This window comes from Bidens hawaiensis, unplaced genomic scaffold (genome assembly GCF_021521415.1).
Source record: "Bidens hawaiensis isolate Kalapana, Puna unplaced genomic scaffold, B.hawaiensis_p1.1 tig00001521_1, whole genome shotgun sequence".
Lineage (NCBI taxonomy): Eukaryota > Viridiplantae > Streptophyta > Magnoliopsida > Asterales > Asteraceae > Bidens > Bidens hawaiensis.
The window spans coordinates 3,225,344-3,243,035 of NW_027491087.1; positions in this window are offsets into that span (position 1 = coordinate 3,225,344).

The window sequence follows — 17,692 nt, forward strand, 5'->3', positions numbered from 1 at the left end:
CAGCATTGTTCTGGCTCCTTCAATTAAAGTTCTATTCTTCCTTTCAGCCACTCCATTCTGTTGTGGAGTATACGGAGCGCTGAATTGGTGTTCAATCCCTCTTGACAGACAGAAGATCTCCATTTCAAAATTTTTAAACTCAGAACCATTGTCACTTCTGATGAACTTCACTCGTTTATCCATAATGTTCTCAACTTTGGTAATCAGATTCTTCACCAGTTGAGCCGTTTCGTCCTTTGATTTCAGGAAGTATACCCACGAGTATCGTGAGTAGTCATCAGTAATCACCAAGCAATAAGTTGTACCACCTAGACTTCTTACATTCACAGGACCGAAGAGATCCATGTGAAGCAGCTCTAGTGTACTAGCAATTGAGTTTACTTTCTTGGTGAGATGGGACTTCTTGTGCTGCTTTCCCTTTTTGCACGCAAGACATTTGTCTTCAAAATTGAAACTTTTTAAGGGAACACCCAACACAAGCCCATGTCTGACAATATGGTTCATCTTCCAAAGATGAATGTGCCCCATTCTCCTGTGCCACAGTTCAGATTCCGATTCGCTTGCTTTCGTCAAAAGGCACGATTCTTCCGTTGACATTTCAGTTGAACTTAGATCCATCATATACGTATTTCGATCACGTGGAGCCTTCATTACTATCCACTCCTCTGGTATTTGAAAACCAGGCTTCAACACAATAGCATCAGTCTTCGTGAAGTGTACGGTATAATCTTTATCACAAATCTGCGACACACTCAGCAGATTGTGCTTCAGTTCTTCAACAAAGTTCACATTTTCTAACGTCATCTTCCCGTTAGTTACCGTACCCCTTCCTGTTATTCTTCCACCACTTTCACCAGCAAAACTGACTCTTGCTCCCTGAACAGGTTTTAAATCTTGTAACAAATTCTTGTTACCAGTCATGTGCCGGGAACAGCCGCTGTCCACAACCCAAAGATTATTGGAAGCCCTGTTCAACTGTTCCTGCACAAACAAAAGAGATTATTAAAATTTGGGGACCCAAGACCTCTTGGTCTTGGGTCGACTAACCTTCTTATCAGAACTCACACACCTTGACTGACCATAGTTAGCATTAGGAAAATTTTCACGAGTCCTAACAGGATACCTCCTTGGAGACTGATAGTGAGGCCAACCAAACTGACGAACATTAAGAGAATTAAAAGAATTATAGCAGTTGGTTTGGTTATTAGTAGTGTGAAAACGAGATGTGTTTCTTTGAAAACCGGTATTATATCTCAAACTTGAATGGTTTTCATTTTTAACATTTAAACGATTACTAAAAACCTTAGTCTCAGTTTTCGAGGGCCTCACCTCTCTGAAACGCTGCTTCAGAGGGCAATCAGCAACAAGGTGCCCTGTTTGATTACATCTAAAACAACATCTATATTCAGCTTTCTTTTCAGCAGATGTTTTAGATGTGGAGGCAGTATTACCACCCGTACGTCTCACATAAGGTGGGACATATGGGTTGAGTGGAGTACTCTTTTGAGTAGATTTAACCTTTTCTCCACTAGTGGGTAATACTTCCTTCTCTTTTGTCTTACCCGACTCGGATGACTTATCCGAATCAGATGAGACTGGACTTGAAATTTTAATTTTTGAGACAGGCGAACTTGTTTCGCCTTTACTAACTTCCGGTACTTTACCAGTTTCCTTAGCAGTACCTGTCTGATCAGCTACAAAATTAACAGATTCATGAACACTAGGATTGAAAGTATAATTATGGTTATATGGTGGTGGAACCTCATGGTAACCAATTCCTCCCCTCTTAGGTGAGGAACCTTGATCACTGACGAGGTGATCAAGAATAGCGGAGGAATTCCAGAATTGCTCCAGTTTCCTATTAAGTTCCACCACTTTTACCTGGTGATCAGCAATCTGCTTTTCTTTCTCAGCAATTAACTTGGTTTTCTCTTCTAAAACCTCGTAGCTTAGATCGATCACATCAATTTTTTCAGCTAATTTGGTTTTTAAACTTTTAACGTCCTTTTCATACGCTTTAGTTTTTATTCTATAATTATTTTCTTTTGTTTTTGTAAAATGGTGATCTTCTTTCAAGGTTTTAAATTCGGCATCCAATTTAACAAACTGATCAGTAATTGTTGCAAGCTGTTCAGACAAGTTCTCACACTTAGTACAGATAGGTTTAGTACATACCTCGGTGTTCTGATCATCAGCCATGAAGGCTTCTTCATTTTCAGCAGCCTTCACACATTCTTCAGCTGCAACTTTCGCCATGTGAGCTTGCTCAAAGAGTTCTCCAGAGAACATATTCCAGTTGTATTCTCCAGCATCAGACATCATGGCTCTATTCCCATTGTTATTTCCACTTTGTTGTGTAGTCCTCCCCTGACTACGTTCTACCCGTGCATTAGTGCACTCTTTTGCAAAGTGTCCATTCTGTTGGCAATTGTAACACCTCACCCTTGACTTGTCAAATCCTGGCTTTCCACCTACGAACTTTCTGCCAGTCTTCTTCATGAAACGCTTTACTCTTCTGACTATCATCGCCATCTGCCACTGCAGATCCATCTCCTCCAGATCATCAGGATCGATCTGGTCATAGTCTTCTTCCAAAACAGCAGGGTCCACAATCTTCCCTTGAATATAGTTCTCGTAAGAAGCAATAAAAGATGCATAGACTGCAAACTGCTCTTCAACAGATTTAACACTCATTGGCATCTTAGTGTAGTTATTGCTTGAAGTACTGGGAGAGAAACTACTTGTGGATGCTTGAGGTTTCGAAGCACTTGATCCTCCAGCAACGAAGCAAACATCACCGTTCATGTTTACAGACACATTTCCTTCATGAGAAGAGTCAGAACCTGACTCTCCTTTGGAGTAGTAAGCAGCAGAGTCAGGCTTCGAACTTGAGCCTGAGTTAACTTTGGCACCATACATACCAGGGTCTTGAATCTGATCTGTTGGTGTCTCTTTACGAACCATATTAAGCTCAACGGTTCTGAGCTTGTTTACTGCTGTCTCCAAATCACAATTAGGAAAGTCTCTGTCTTCCCTCATTAGAACAGTGTACATTTCCCACTTCGGTGGGAGAGCATCGAGAAGCTTCTCAACTATTTCCTCTTCTCTGTAAGCAATCGAATAGTTGTTCAGCTCTGTCATTAGATGATAATATCGGGTGATAATATCATCGAGTGATTCGTTCTTCAAATGCTTGAATACAGAGAACTGGGTCTTTAACAGCTTGATCTTCGAGGCACGAATACCCACGTTCCCTTCGAATCTATTCTCAAGAGCATCCCAAAGCTCTCGTGCAGAAGTGTACTTCCTGAAAGTATGGAGAATCTCTTGAGGAAGAGCCATAGTAATTGCAGCATGGGCCTTGCTCTCGGCCTCATACATTTTCTTCTCTTCTTCCTCCATCTTGCTGTACTTCTTAACCACATCACGACCTTCATACACCATTGTCGGTGGGATATATCCATCCTGGATGCACACCCACATCTTTGCATCCTGGTATTTAATATACTGAATGAATCTATCCTTCCACGCCACAAAGTCAGTTCCTTTCATCAACCTTGGGGCCTTAGTAGCCGACCCCGCTTCTACTTCCATTTTGACTAATTCAGATATGTTAATTGGCGACATCTTTGCGAAAACAAGAAAAACCCGAAAATTAAAAAAAATCTTCCAAACAGTACTATAGGTGAAGTTAAGGCTAACTTCGCTTAAGTGTTAACTTCGCTGGAAAATTCTTAAATTCGCGTGACTTGGCGAAGTTGAGAATAACTTCGCTTAAGATAAGCGAACTTAGGAGGTAAGCGAAGTTGAGGATAACTTCGCTTAGGCGAACTTATGAGGTAGGCGAAGTTGTGGATAACTTCGCTTAGCCTTATATCTTCGCCGAAACCCTACTTCCAGTGGCGGCAACTTCGCCTAAAGAACAACAACTTCGCCCGAAGAACACTGAAAATATTCAGATCTGTTTTCGACGATTTAGCAGTTTTCGGTCGTTGTAACGGCTTGAATATGACTGTATAAGGTGAGTATAACACAATCCCAACGAAAACGTGTCCCGCGAATAGGTCAAACGAGACGTTTTCTACACCCGCGTGAAATCCCGAACCTCACAATCGAGCCTAAGCTCTGATACCAATTGTAGGTTCCCGGACGGATCTTACACGGGATATCGCTATCTGCGCAGGTGCGGAATCCCTGCGTAGGTAGTTACGAGCGTAGAATACGTAAAACACGAACACACGATACAAACGAAACCACGTTATATTATAACTCGAACCACGTCTATTACAGACACTTGACATGTGAAATGATCACACACTATCACTAACTCACAAACAGACTCTCGAAAAACCAACAGCCAAACAGTAACCCGTAGGTTACTTAAATACACGACAACTTCGCCTCAGGCGAAGTTGTCAATAACTTCGCTCGTTGAACAAGTTCGCCTAGGCGAACTTGTCAACAACTTCGCTTGGTTAACAAGTTCGCCTAAGCGAACTTGTCAACAACTTCGCTGTTACACAAACAATTACATAATCAATATTACAGACTCGATTACAGACTTTATACATATGAACTACTGACATCTATGTACCAACAGTAAATACATGAATGAAAACAAAAGTTAAACGAGTATAAAAATGTTGGTTTTTAGTGAAATAATCATTATTTAATTATTATTATTATTATCATTAAACTCATTAGTTAATTACTTAAATTATTAATTAATGAAACTTAAAAAGAAAACGATTGTAGGGAGAGTCGAACCCACGAGTTCCGCTCCCAAACCCTTGCGTTTTACCCAGCAGACCTTAAGGTGACATGCAACTAATCACCAGTTCGTTTAATTAGAAACATAAGCAGGTTCTGACCCAAATGGCCAAGAACCCTAGAAACTGAAATTGATCCAATCGTTTACAATATATCAAAACATGTTTGGGGCTTTTGATCCTTATGAAAACGCGATCAAAACAATGCCCTCAATTATCTCGTACGAAAAACAGAAGAGGGAGAACGACGCAAGAACAGGGCCGGCTAATAGGACGTGATGAGCTAGTAATAAACGAGTGAAATGATTCAATTAAATAAGGGGGAGGGTATTGTCGGTCACATTATAGGGAAAGTATCTGCACAATTAATTGAAATATAACCAATTCTTTCGTGATCAACAGGTTGTCAAGAGTGTCAGCCAGCTTAAAAATGGAAATGGATCAATCTATCATATAATTAGCGTGTTGGTGAGGCCGCGTTTGACGTATGAGAATGATTTTCTAGAACAAAACTTGATTACAAACGGATTTGTTTTTGTTTGCTTAATTGAGTGATTATTTGATTCGGGTACAAGAAAACCTGTTTAGTTAAGGATATGGGTAAACGAACTATCCAAACAAGTAAATGGGTTATATCATAAAGTTACAACTAGGTCCTTGGAGTTTGAGGTTGGAAACAATTTGAGATAAAATTAAAAGAAACAATTAACTATTAATAAAATAATCAATTTAGCTTGTTAAACGTGATATTTTTAGAAAATGACTCGAACACCGAAATGGGTCGGGTTTATAAGTTTCGAAAAGACAGAGTTGTTACACATTCCGCGTTTCCGCATTGGCGGGGTGTTACATCTTTGACTGCCATATGTGCTTAAGGCACATTGATATGTGTATCGTGTAAACCAGAATGGAGCATTGACAGTTTTTTCAATATCTGATCTTTGCTTATGATATGCAAATATTTTTCATTATCAACCGTCCTTAATTGAGTATCATATCCATTATGATATATGTTTTTGCAACTCAACAGATTTCTTGTTGATTTTGGGGAAAATATAGCATTTTTCTATTGTGAGCTGTGTACCATTTGGTAATGCTAAATTAGTTTTTCCCACTCCTTCTATCAAGTTTGTAGGACTTGATATTGTTAATGATCCCCTTTGTTGGTTTCATTTCATAAAAATATTTTTCCAGGTCTAAGTATAGTATGTGTGGCTACACTATCTGCTATACATATATCTTCTTCATTTGTTTGATCTTGTGCTCCAGTGATGTTCAATTTAATCTTGAAAGTATAAGAAAAATAATAAGTGTATAACAAAGACATCATGATATTCTAATAAGAACTTTATTTAATCGAAAGACAAAAACTAAATGAAGAAAAACACATAATTAAACATAGTAAGAAAAAACTCTTAACTGTTGCATATAATTATTGTGGTCAAAGTCTATAATATTTAGCTCAACATTGAGACCATTAAAGTTATCCTCATTGTTCACATCCATCTTTTTTTTAGAAAGAGAGAGAGGCTTGGTAGAGTTCACATAGATGTGGAGCTGTGCGACAAGTCTTTGACCAGTGGCTTGTACTTCCACATCTAAAACATGAAGTGTTTTCGGACATACCAGCTTCATTCCATTTATTGTGTTGATTGGAATTGTTATTTTCTAGAGCGTGGTAATTGGTAGTTCTTTGATTTCGACCACGACCACGTCCACGACCATGAAAATTACCTCGGTAATTATTATTACCTTTGAAATGACAGTTTCGACCATTAAAATATATTTTATCGAAATGGCCACGACCTCGTCCTCGTACCTACTTTTTTCCAGAGTCTTTAGTATCATTATTAGTAGCAACATTTGCTTCTGGGATTGCTAATTATTCTGTGGGACGAGATTGATATTTTTTCTTTAAAAGATCGTTATTTTTTTTCTACTACGAGGATTAATGAATCTAGATCATAATATCTTTTAAAATTTTGCAAAACATATTGTTGTTGAAAAATTATATTTGATGCATGAAATGTGGAGAAAGTTTTCTCCAACATATTTTCCTCAGTAAAAGTTTGCCCACAAAATCATAGTGTTGAGCATATTCTGAACAAAACAGAGGTGTACTCAGTTACTTTTTTGAAATCTTGGAACCTGAGATCGTTCCATTCATCTCTAGCAGTGGGAAATGGAACTTCCATTTGATGATCAAACATGCTTTTTAAATCTTCCACAAAACGTATGGATCTTCACAATTTGAATAATCAAATTGTAACATCTCGTCAATGTGTTTGTGGAGGAAGACATCGGCTTTTGCCTTGTCTTGTTCTTCGCAATTATTTCCCTGCGTTATTGTTTCAAAACACCCATTGATTTGAAATGTCGTTTTACATGTGTCGGGTCCACGTCATATAATTATATTCGGTGATATTAAGAACCGGAAATTCAAGTATCGCGATGTTTGCCATTTTATTACTAAACACAAATAAGATAAATATTAGGATTACATACTTACTAAAATTGAAAGAAAATACAAAGGTAGTGCTATAAATAGATAAACGAAAATGAAAAGACCAAACTCCTTAGGTGGGAGATTACAAATTAAGAACAATAAGATTATCAAGATTATGGTGCTTAACACCAAAACTGGATGAATCATTTCTTGAAAATTATATTGAGTAATCTTGAGGTGAAGAGTGTTTATGGTGAAAGAAATGATATTGTAAATTGGTAATTTACAGGGTAAATTTATACCCGTTTAATAATGGTTATATATATATATATATGTATAAATAATATTAATTATAATAAGGTATTGAATAAAGTTTATTTTATAAGATATACAATTAGTATGCACGGTAATAAGAATAAAAATTTAATTAGTATACCTCTAAATGACATATTAGTGTGCATATATAAATAAAAGTTAATTGCAATGAAAATAAAAGTTAGATGCATATTGAAAGGTTAGACGCGCAAATAAAAATTAGTTGCAATAAAAGTAAAAGTTATATGCATATTAAATGTTAGATGCGTAAATAAAAGTTAGATTTTAGTAGTCCTATAGTTATCAAATTTTAATAACATTCATTATTGTTGGGATGAAAAAAGACCTAAGGAAGACTGGTTACTTCTCAATCTCTCTGGAAATTGCTAAGTATGGAAACCGAGCAAACTTAGGCCTCCCAGCAAGCTTTTACTAGGTCTAGCAAGGTATTTTGCTTTCACAACAAAGTTATCTTCTAGAATTCCTCTTAAGTGATAAACCGAGCAAGGTTCACTTTGTCTAGCAAGGTTGTTCTTCAAGTCAAGCAAGATTTGTTTCCTAACAAACTCTTGACTAAACTAAGCTAAAACCAAGTATTTTGGTAAATCTAGAAAGGTTTATTCATAATAAACAGTGGTCCCAGCAAGCTTGAAGGAAGTTGATAAAGAAATTACTTAAAGACTTCTAACGAGCAAAGTTCAACTCAAAGCAAGCTACATTGTTACAAGCACCCTTGGGTTTGTTCAATAAGTTAATTTAACAAAAGGTTGAAGGGATCTCTGAAGAACAAGTTTGCTCGTAGGACTATATCGGGCAAAGTTTGATATGGTCAAGAGGATTGAAATCTGCTAGGTGAATATTTTCTAAGGAAACTATTCTAAGTAAAGTTTTCCCGGAGAACTGCTCCTCAGCACACTTTATGGTTACCAGGTCTGCTCGCTAAAGACAAAAGATGCAAAGTTTGCTCGAAGACCTGTTTACACTTAGAATGTTTTGTAATATGTTTGAATACGTAATGTGTAACGATTCCGACGAAACCAGGTATACCCTAACCGGTAGACGTTAGTTACGTCATATGTAATGTCGGGTACATGAGTTACCATGGTAATTATACGAGAAAACATGATTCATTGTATTGATTGTATGTGAATATATAATTCACCGTATTGAATGTGCGATCAAACGATCGATAGTTATTGAAACCCGAATGAATCGAGGGTTCAATTATAGACGAGATATATGATATTTAGTGATGTTACGAAGTATTAAAGCTTCGGGATAAGTGGATTAAAGCGCAGAAAAAGGATTTCGATTTAATAGTACGTCGGTACGTTAAACGAAACCTTTAATACCAAACCGAGCAAGAAACGATCGATCAAGCCGAAAAAGATGCGTAATAACTAATAATATGACGTTTCAAGTTAATAAATGTCATGGTCTAAGTTTTTAAATCGGTTTTATATAAATTTCAATTTTTAGACCAAAAACGACCGTCTTAGCCTCGTTTTAAGCCGAATTAAACATTTAACGTAGAAACGAACTGAACCAGATTATCCAAAACATTATCCAGATTACGGAAATCCAAATGAGTGGCCAAGAATGAATTTGTGGGTCCCACCCCACCCTTATGGGTTCCGATCGGCCTCCATGGCCCTCATTTTCTTTTTTTTTTCTTTTTTCAATTAACTCTCTCAAAGATTCATCAATCCCCTCAAGATCATGATCCAAAACCCGAGATATTTAGTAAGAAAACAAGGTAAAGAATCGAGTTAATCACGTTTCCATCTTCGTTTCTTGAGTTTGTTTGCAAGAAAATGAGGTTTCAAAGATGAAAACCGATTCTTGCATGATCAAGTGATGTATACGGGTTATACAAGGGATCTTGGTCCAAGAAAGGAGTTAAACGAATCAAAAGCGAATTTTTACGGTTAAATCTTTGTTTTAGTATCATAACCGTAACCATGAAAGAAATGGCTTGATCGTGAGTGTAACTTGCTTGGTATTGTGATATGTTGTTTGTAGGCTCTGTATTTAGTGGTAGATAAGGCGGAAAGACGAGTTTGTAGCTTGTAGTGGCGGAAAACGAAAGGTATATTCGGTTTATGTCGGTGTATGTGTTTTTGGACAGATTGCTGGTCGTTTAGAGTTAGGTCATGAAATTTTTCAGGGATGTTCTACACATGAAAATATGAGTTCTGTGAATTTTTGGTAATTTTTGGATAAAGGATGAATATTTGGTGAATTTAATGCTCGGTTTTGGCCAAAAATTGTGAAAAATAGTTAAATATCATGAAAAATTCTGGAAAATTTCTGATAAGCTTTTCATATCATGTATAAGTCACACACAAAATTTGAGGTCCGTTGGAGAAGTCTAAGTAGGCTTTTCGGTTAAACGAGTTCTAGGGATTTCTAGCTCGGTTTTGGAAAAAGGGCATGTAAAAGAAGATTTTGGTCGTGGAAAAATTACAGGGGACTATGTGGATGGCAGGGGACATCCAGGAAAAATTTGGGATTTTTCTAAAGTCGTTTGGTATTTACGACATATTTAGTGTTTAAATGGTGTTTAAAATAGATAAATAAATTTTAAATATAAGAATTAATTCTGGAAATATTTTTATAAATTCCCCACTATTAAAAAGTGATTTGTGCAAAATTTCAAGATCCGAGAGTAAACGGATAATTAATCGTGCTAATTATCAAACTTTTAAAGTTAAAACGCGTAAACCGGTGAAGTTCGCTTAAGCGAGCTGACTGGTGTATAAAAACCAAAAAAATGGACTATTTTCATATAATTGAGTTAAACAAGTAAAAATGAATCATCCGAAAATAATTCGGATGATTTGGGTATTTTCAACCGATTTAACAGTTTCCGGTACGCCAAAGACGGAAACGGGTCCCGCGGCCAATCGGGACGTCTAAACCGAGCTATAATTTCACATTTTAAATTAAATTATCAGACAACCACTATTTTCGGGTCGTGTGTGACCAAACTCATTTTTGAAACATAAAACGGATATTCGTGCTAGGCACGCAAAACGAGAAAACGACTAATAGAAATTGTGACCATGGAACTCTAAACGACATCACAATCTGAGTCCGGAGAAGTATTTCTGGGTTAACATTGCCCCCGGAACAGGTACAGTACTGGGTTAACAGTGTCCCCAGATGTACCGATTGATAAGGTTAAAGATTATATAACCAATAATTGTATAATAACGATCGTAGGGATCATATTACAGATTGGACGTGTTAATTGATAATGATTGTTGTTACCTGCTTGCATGTGCTAAGGTGAGTTTCACGGGCCCCTTTTTACTGAAATGTTTTAAATATTTTCCCGGGGCGGAAAGCATGTTTCTATCAAAATGTTTAAGTACATGCTGATCGCATGGAAATGAATGTATTTATATAAAGTTTATTGTACGGGAATCGTACGGTAATGTATTGAAATGGTAATTGTCTGAGTTGTTAATATTGTAAGGTCCCGCAACAGTGTTCTGGGTTAACAGTGTCCTCAGAGGTTATTGGAAGTGTTCTGGGTTAACAGTGTTCCCAGAGGTTATTGGAAGTGTTCTGGGTTAACAGTGTCCCCAGAGGTTAGTGGAAGTGTTCTGGGTTAATAGTGTCCCCAGAGGTTATTGGAAGTGTTCTGGGTTAACAGTGTCCCCAGAGGTTATTAAAGGTGTTTATGGGTTAACAGTGTCCTCAGATAATATTATATTATGATATGAATTTATCATGGTTTACTGAAATTGTGAAACTCACCAACTATTCGTAGTTGACCCGTTTTCTCACATGCTTTTCAGGTACAATTAAGATGAAGTGATTGCTTACGTGCTAAGTGCTTCATGTGTGTAAGATTTGTGTGCAGGATGTTAGGATACATTATAAAAAATAGAATTGCGTACTGTATTGTATGATGCGTGTATCACCTAGACGGTAATGAAATACAAGATAATGTAATTTGAAGTATATTAATGCATTCAGTTTTCTTTATAAACAATGTGGTTGATATCAGAGGTGTCTGTCGCATCCCGTTTACGTTTCCGCTGCGGTTACGGGGTGTTACAGAACTTGGTATCAGAGCCATTGGTTATAAAAGAATTAGGATGTCTTTAAAAGATACCTAAAATATAACCAGTAGCTCAAGTATTATAGGATCTGAATATCAACTAATAATTTATAGTGACGAGAGCTGGATGAACTTGGATGGACAAGTGGGTTATTATGGTCCGGAACATAATAACAGACTTGTCCGCAAGAGGGAATTCAGGGGAAGTCACGGGGTACATTAATAGGTAAAAATGGCAACGTATGTGTAAAGTATATAGTATTATTTATACGTGTTAATGTGTATATATATATATGTACATATCTTGTGGGTACATGTATTGAGAAATGGGACCCGGATAAGGAACCGGGGAAGGAAATAATAAAAAGTACCAAGGATGCTGAGATTTCTAGAGCATTAGTTGATGATAAGTCTGACTTATCGGGCCATAGTTATGATAGTACCAAGTTAGATCTCCCGTTTGACATTAACCTGAAATATCTAGTAACCGTCACTCCCAACCAAAATTGATGAATCCCTTACCCTACCAACACCGGTACCGTATATCCTAATAACCCCAGATGTTCACCCGAACCGTCGACCCTCACGTACGAACGGATCCGTACCTGAACCCATTCTTATTCCATTAAGGTAAAGGAGTAAATAAATAAAATAATATATTGAAATATATATATATATGTATTGCTCACTCACAAACATATGAGACGGACCAACTTCAGATCGAGAATTACCGATTTTAGCAAACCTAGAACGCCTGAGGACATTGACTGAGCAAGTGTAGAGTTTCCCATTATAGTAATTAATAATATTTGAAGGCAACCCATGTTGCGCAATTACCTTGAACCTGACAACTCCCTATGTTATCCTTACATCCGTTAGATGTTTACACCCATGTATGCTCGAATAGAGTGATTACCTATACACAAAGAAGTGTTGGAATCATTGTAGCATAGTTGGTTGTTCGTTCGTAGGTGGTATACCGTGTATGCCGGATATACAAATGGACACGGATACTATAACTCTGTGGTACGTAATCGTTTGGTGCTCACGGTGAGCATGTATCGGTTATGCTGACATGCAGAAGGATATTGAAATCAAGCCTATTAAACATTGATATTTGTTGAGAAAGATCTATATGTCAGTTGGTGACAAGGGTTATGAAACATATTTAAACATTAACCGACGTCAGGTTAAGTCCGTATGTTATTATATTTGTGGGACATATATATGCTAGATGCCGGTATGTGTAATATATATGATAATATTTGGTGTGTATGTGTACCTGTTGTTATGATTGAGCTAGCAACGAGCTATACGGTGAGATTAGTATTGATTACTGCGTACGGGATGAGTACGGCAGAATGACATAAAAAAAAGTAGCTCCAATGATGGAGATTGATATGATTCAGTTGATTGCTCAAAGATAGCAGATGATGATACCGAACGTCGTATCACAGATCACTGCTAGTGTTGATGCAAATGTGATCACAGAATTATAGATCGAGCAATCACAGGATTATGAATATTTCAATTCTTAGTGTTATTACTAAGAGTGTTAATGTCCCACCAAATACTATTTTGACTACAAGTATTAGTTATAAACTAAACATGAATGGTAGTCGTAATGAATTAGATCCGGTATGAAGGACGTGTTTATTGGTTGTGTTAACGGGATTATTAATGGTTTACTGTTGGTAAAGGGAGGAATAGATTAGCGAGTGGATAGAAAAGATCGAAATGGTTAAGGATATTGGTAATAGTCTAGAACATTGTGTAGTGAAATATGCTACAGATATGTTGGTAGATTATGTTGTATCGTGATGGAACACGATGGTACAAAATTATAGTTAGAAAATTTTTGTTCAGATGATATGGTCAGGATTTAAAATTCTTGTGCTAGAGCACTTTTATTCGAGTAATTGAGTTCAGAGTGGGGAACTAAGCTATGGAAGATAGAAATGTTGTGTGCTAATCACTTAGTACGCGCTAATCGTTTAAAGGAATTGTCATGTCTGGTAACATGGCTAATTACTCCTGAAACTAAGCGAAGTAAGCGCAATATTGGGGACTAACTCCATCGATAAGGAGTATAGTCAATCCTGTAAAATATACAACCTTTGGAAGGGTTGTGTCATAAGCCAGCATTGATATATTTGACTCTATGAGAAGTGGACTGGAAGGACGTTAGGTGAGACGTCGAGTGTTACAGAAGAGAAGTGATAAAGGCATAGTGCAAGATAGGCCTTTGAATAAGTAGGTATGTCCTACAACCCAGAATTATACTAAGACTAGTTCTGATGTGAAAACATGAACCGCATGAAGGGTTCTTCCCTAAATGTGGAAGATGTGGTTATCGGCAGGAAGAAGAATGTCGAATGATAGTAGGCCACAGGTGTGGTAAAGATGAACGTAATGCCCCAATTGTAGAACCAATTGAAGCCATGTGAACCGGCAACCCCAACCCATTCGTGTAACAACCACTCCGAATCCAACAACTTCAATAGCAATCCATCCAAAGAAATCAAATTATGCCAAAAAGTTGTACTTGCTATGAAGGTGGCAGTACAGAATGTTTCAAGAGAAATTGCCCAAAGTTGAACCAAGGTGTCGTTGGAAGACGAACCTCATGACAAGCATCAACCTCCGATCAAGCAAGGAGCCGTGCTTTTGTGAGTAATTTGAATAAAGCACGTCATGATCTAAAGGTGGTATTGAGTACGTTGTAGTTTTAAATCAATAGGCTTCAGTGATATTTTTACGATCGTCGATAGAAGTCAGTTCCTGTTAACCTCCTATCATTTGGAAAGATACCGATTAGTGAAACTATAGAACCCTATACTGTAGAATCGCTAACGGTGAATCCCTAATGGTTAACTAAATTGTTCGGAATTTCCCTATTATTCTGAACGATTAATCCTTTCCTTATTGACCTACGACCAGTAAAGTTAAGAAGTTTTGACGTAATAGTTAACATGGATTGGCTAACTCAACATGAAGCTGAAATCAAATATGAAAAGAAGATGATTAGAAGCTCTCCTTCGGACGATGAAGCGATTAGATACAGAGAAAAGTTTACGGTATTATGTTACCACTCTAATCTCATCTTGAGATGTTATAATATTTACGACAAGAAGACGTGGTGTATTTAACAAACGTGATTGCCAAAGTATTTAAAAGAAAACATATAAAAGATATCCCGGTGGTACGCAAATTTCCACAAGTTTTCCCAGAAGAACTTCCTGGATTACCGCCAACCCGACAGGTCGAATTCAGAATCGATTTAATGTCTCAAGCTGGCCCTGTTGCTAAAGCACTCTACCGACTTGCACCGTCCGAGATGCAAGAATTATCCAATCAGTTACAAAAATTGTTGGATAAGATTTTTTACGACCTAGTTAGTCACCATGGGGTGCACCAGTTTTAATTGGGAAATGAAGGACGGAAGTATTCGGATATGTGTTGATTAGGGAGAATTGAATAAAGTGACGATCAAGAATAGGTATTCACTTCTTCGAAGTAAATGATCTGTTTAACCAACTGCAAAGGGCGATTTATCTTTAGAAAATTGATCTTATATATAGCTATCACCAAATGAAAAATCCAAGAGGAGGACGTTGCAGCAACAGCATTGCGGACTCGCTACGGCCATTATGAATTCTTATTCATGCCGTTCGGGTTAACAAATGCGCAGGCAGTATTCATGGAACTCATGAATCGAGTCTGTAAACCTTACTTTGACAAATTTGTCATAGCATTCATTGATGATATTTTGATATATTTGCAACGTAAGGAAGAGCACGAACGACGGTTAAGGAAAATTGTGGAAGTGTTAAAGCAAGATGAGCTATACGCGAAGTTTTCGAAATGTGATTTTGAATAAAGAAGGCATAATCCCTTGGTCATGTTGTAAAGCAACAAGGATTACGCAAAGATCCAAATAAGATAGAAACCATTAAAATTGTGCCAATCGCCGATTTTAAGTCTCCCCGATGGAGACGATGGTTTTGTCGCGTATTGTGACGCATCGCGTAGAGGGTTAGAATGCGTGTTGACGCAGTATAATAAGGTTATAGCCTATGCTTCCCGACAGATAAAAGTACACGAGAAAAATTACACTACTCACGACTTAAAACTGGGAGCGATTATCTTCGCACTTCAAATCTGGAGACATTATCTCTACGGTACAAAGTGCACCATCTTCACCGATCATAAAAGTTTGCAACACATATTTGATCAGAAAGAACTAGATATGAGGCAACGAAGATGGGTCGAGTTGTTAAGCGATTATGACTGTGACATCCGTTATCACCCCGGCAAGGCTAACGTCGTAGCCGATGCCTTGAGTAGGAAAGATCGGGTTAAGCCATTGCGAGTGCGAGCACAGGGGATGATAGTCCAGTCGAACCTTTCGGACCTGATTCGAGTTGCTCAACGTGAGGCGTTGGAAGGGGAGCAATTGGAAAAGGAGGGACTTTACGGCAACGAGAAGAATTTCGAACAGCGCGTGGACGAAATTCTCTATTTCAAAGATCGGGTTTGGATCCCGACCCTCCATGACCTTCGTGAATTAATCATGGACGAAGCGCATAGATCGAAATATTCCATACATCCGGGATCGGATTAGACTATTGATGATACGAATATCTGAAAGGATTTTATTAATGGCCAAGTTTGGAGAAAGATATGGTTACGTATGTTGGTGAATATTTAAGTTGTGCAAGAGATAAGGCTACATACCGAAAACCCTTGGGAACGCCACAACGACGGAAAATTCGCCAATGATAGTGGGAATAAATTACATTGGATTTCGGGACGCAAATTCCCAAGATATATCAAAGGCATGAGGACAATTGGGTAATCGCGGATCGATTAACCCATCCTCGCATTTCATTCCAATCTATGACGTTTACCACAATGAATTCTCGCCCAAATTCCTAATGGTGAAATGGTATCTCGTCGTGGAGTACCATTTTCAATTATCTCAGATCGAAATAGCCATCCTACTTCCATTATGGGGAGGCGGGGGAGGAAGCATCGAGAGCTTGAAGCTTTCTATGGGTGAAGTATTTATCACCAATTTGCTAAATTGAAAATGGGCGTCAATCAAGCCATTTCTTTCAAATTGATTCGAGAAACAAACAATCGGATTTATAATATTTAAGGTAAGTTGAAAGCAGCGCGAGATTGGCAAAGGATTTATGCCAACATTCAAAGGAAACCATTGTCGCCGGAAAGAGGTGACAAGGTATTTTAAGGCATCACCTTAGAGAGGTGATATGATTTTGATTTAATAGTACGTCGGTACGTTAAACGAAACCTTTAATACCAAACCGAGCAAGAGACGATCGATCAAGCCGAAAAAGATGCGTAATAACTAATAATATGACGTTTCAAGTTAATAAATGTCATGGTCTAAGTTTTTAAATCGGTTTTATATAAATTTCAATTTTTAGACCAAAAACGACCGTCTTAGCCTCGTTTTAAACCGAATTAAACATTTAACCGAGAAACGAACTGAACCAGATTATCCAAAACATTATCCAGATTACGGAAATCCAAATGAGTGGCCAAGAATGAATTTGTGGGTCCCACCCCACCCTTATGGGTTCCGATCGGCCTCCATGGCCCTCATTTTCTTTTTTTTTTCTTTTTTCAATCAACTCTCTCAAAGATTCATCAATCCCCTCAAGATCATGATCCAAAACCCGAGATATTTAGCAAGAAAACAAGGTAAAGAATCGAGTTAATCACGTTTCCATCTTCGTTTCTTGAGTTTGTTTGCAAGAAAATGAGGTTTCAAAGATGAAAACCGATTCTTGCATGATCAAGTGATGTATACGGGTTATACAAGGGATCTTGGTCCAAGAAAGGAGTTAAACGAATCAAAAACGAATTTTTACGGTTAAATCTTTGTTTTAGTATCATAACCGTAACCATGAAAGAAATGGCTTGATCGTGAGTGTAACTTGCTTGGTATTATGATATGTTGTTTGTAGGCTTTGTATTTAGTGGTAGATAAGGCGGAAAGACGAGTTTGTAGCTTGTAGTGGCGGAAAACGAAAGGTATATTCGGTTTATGTCGGTGTATGT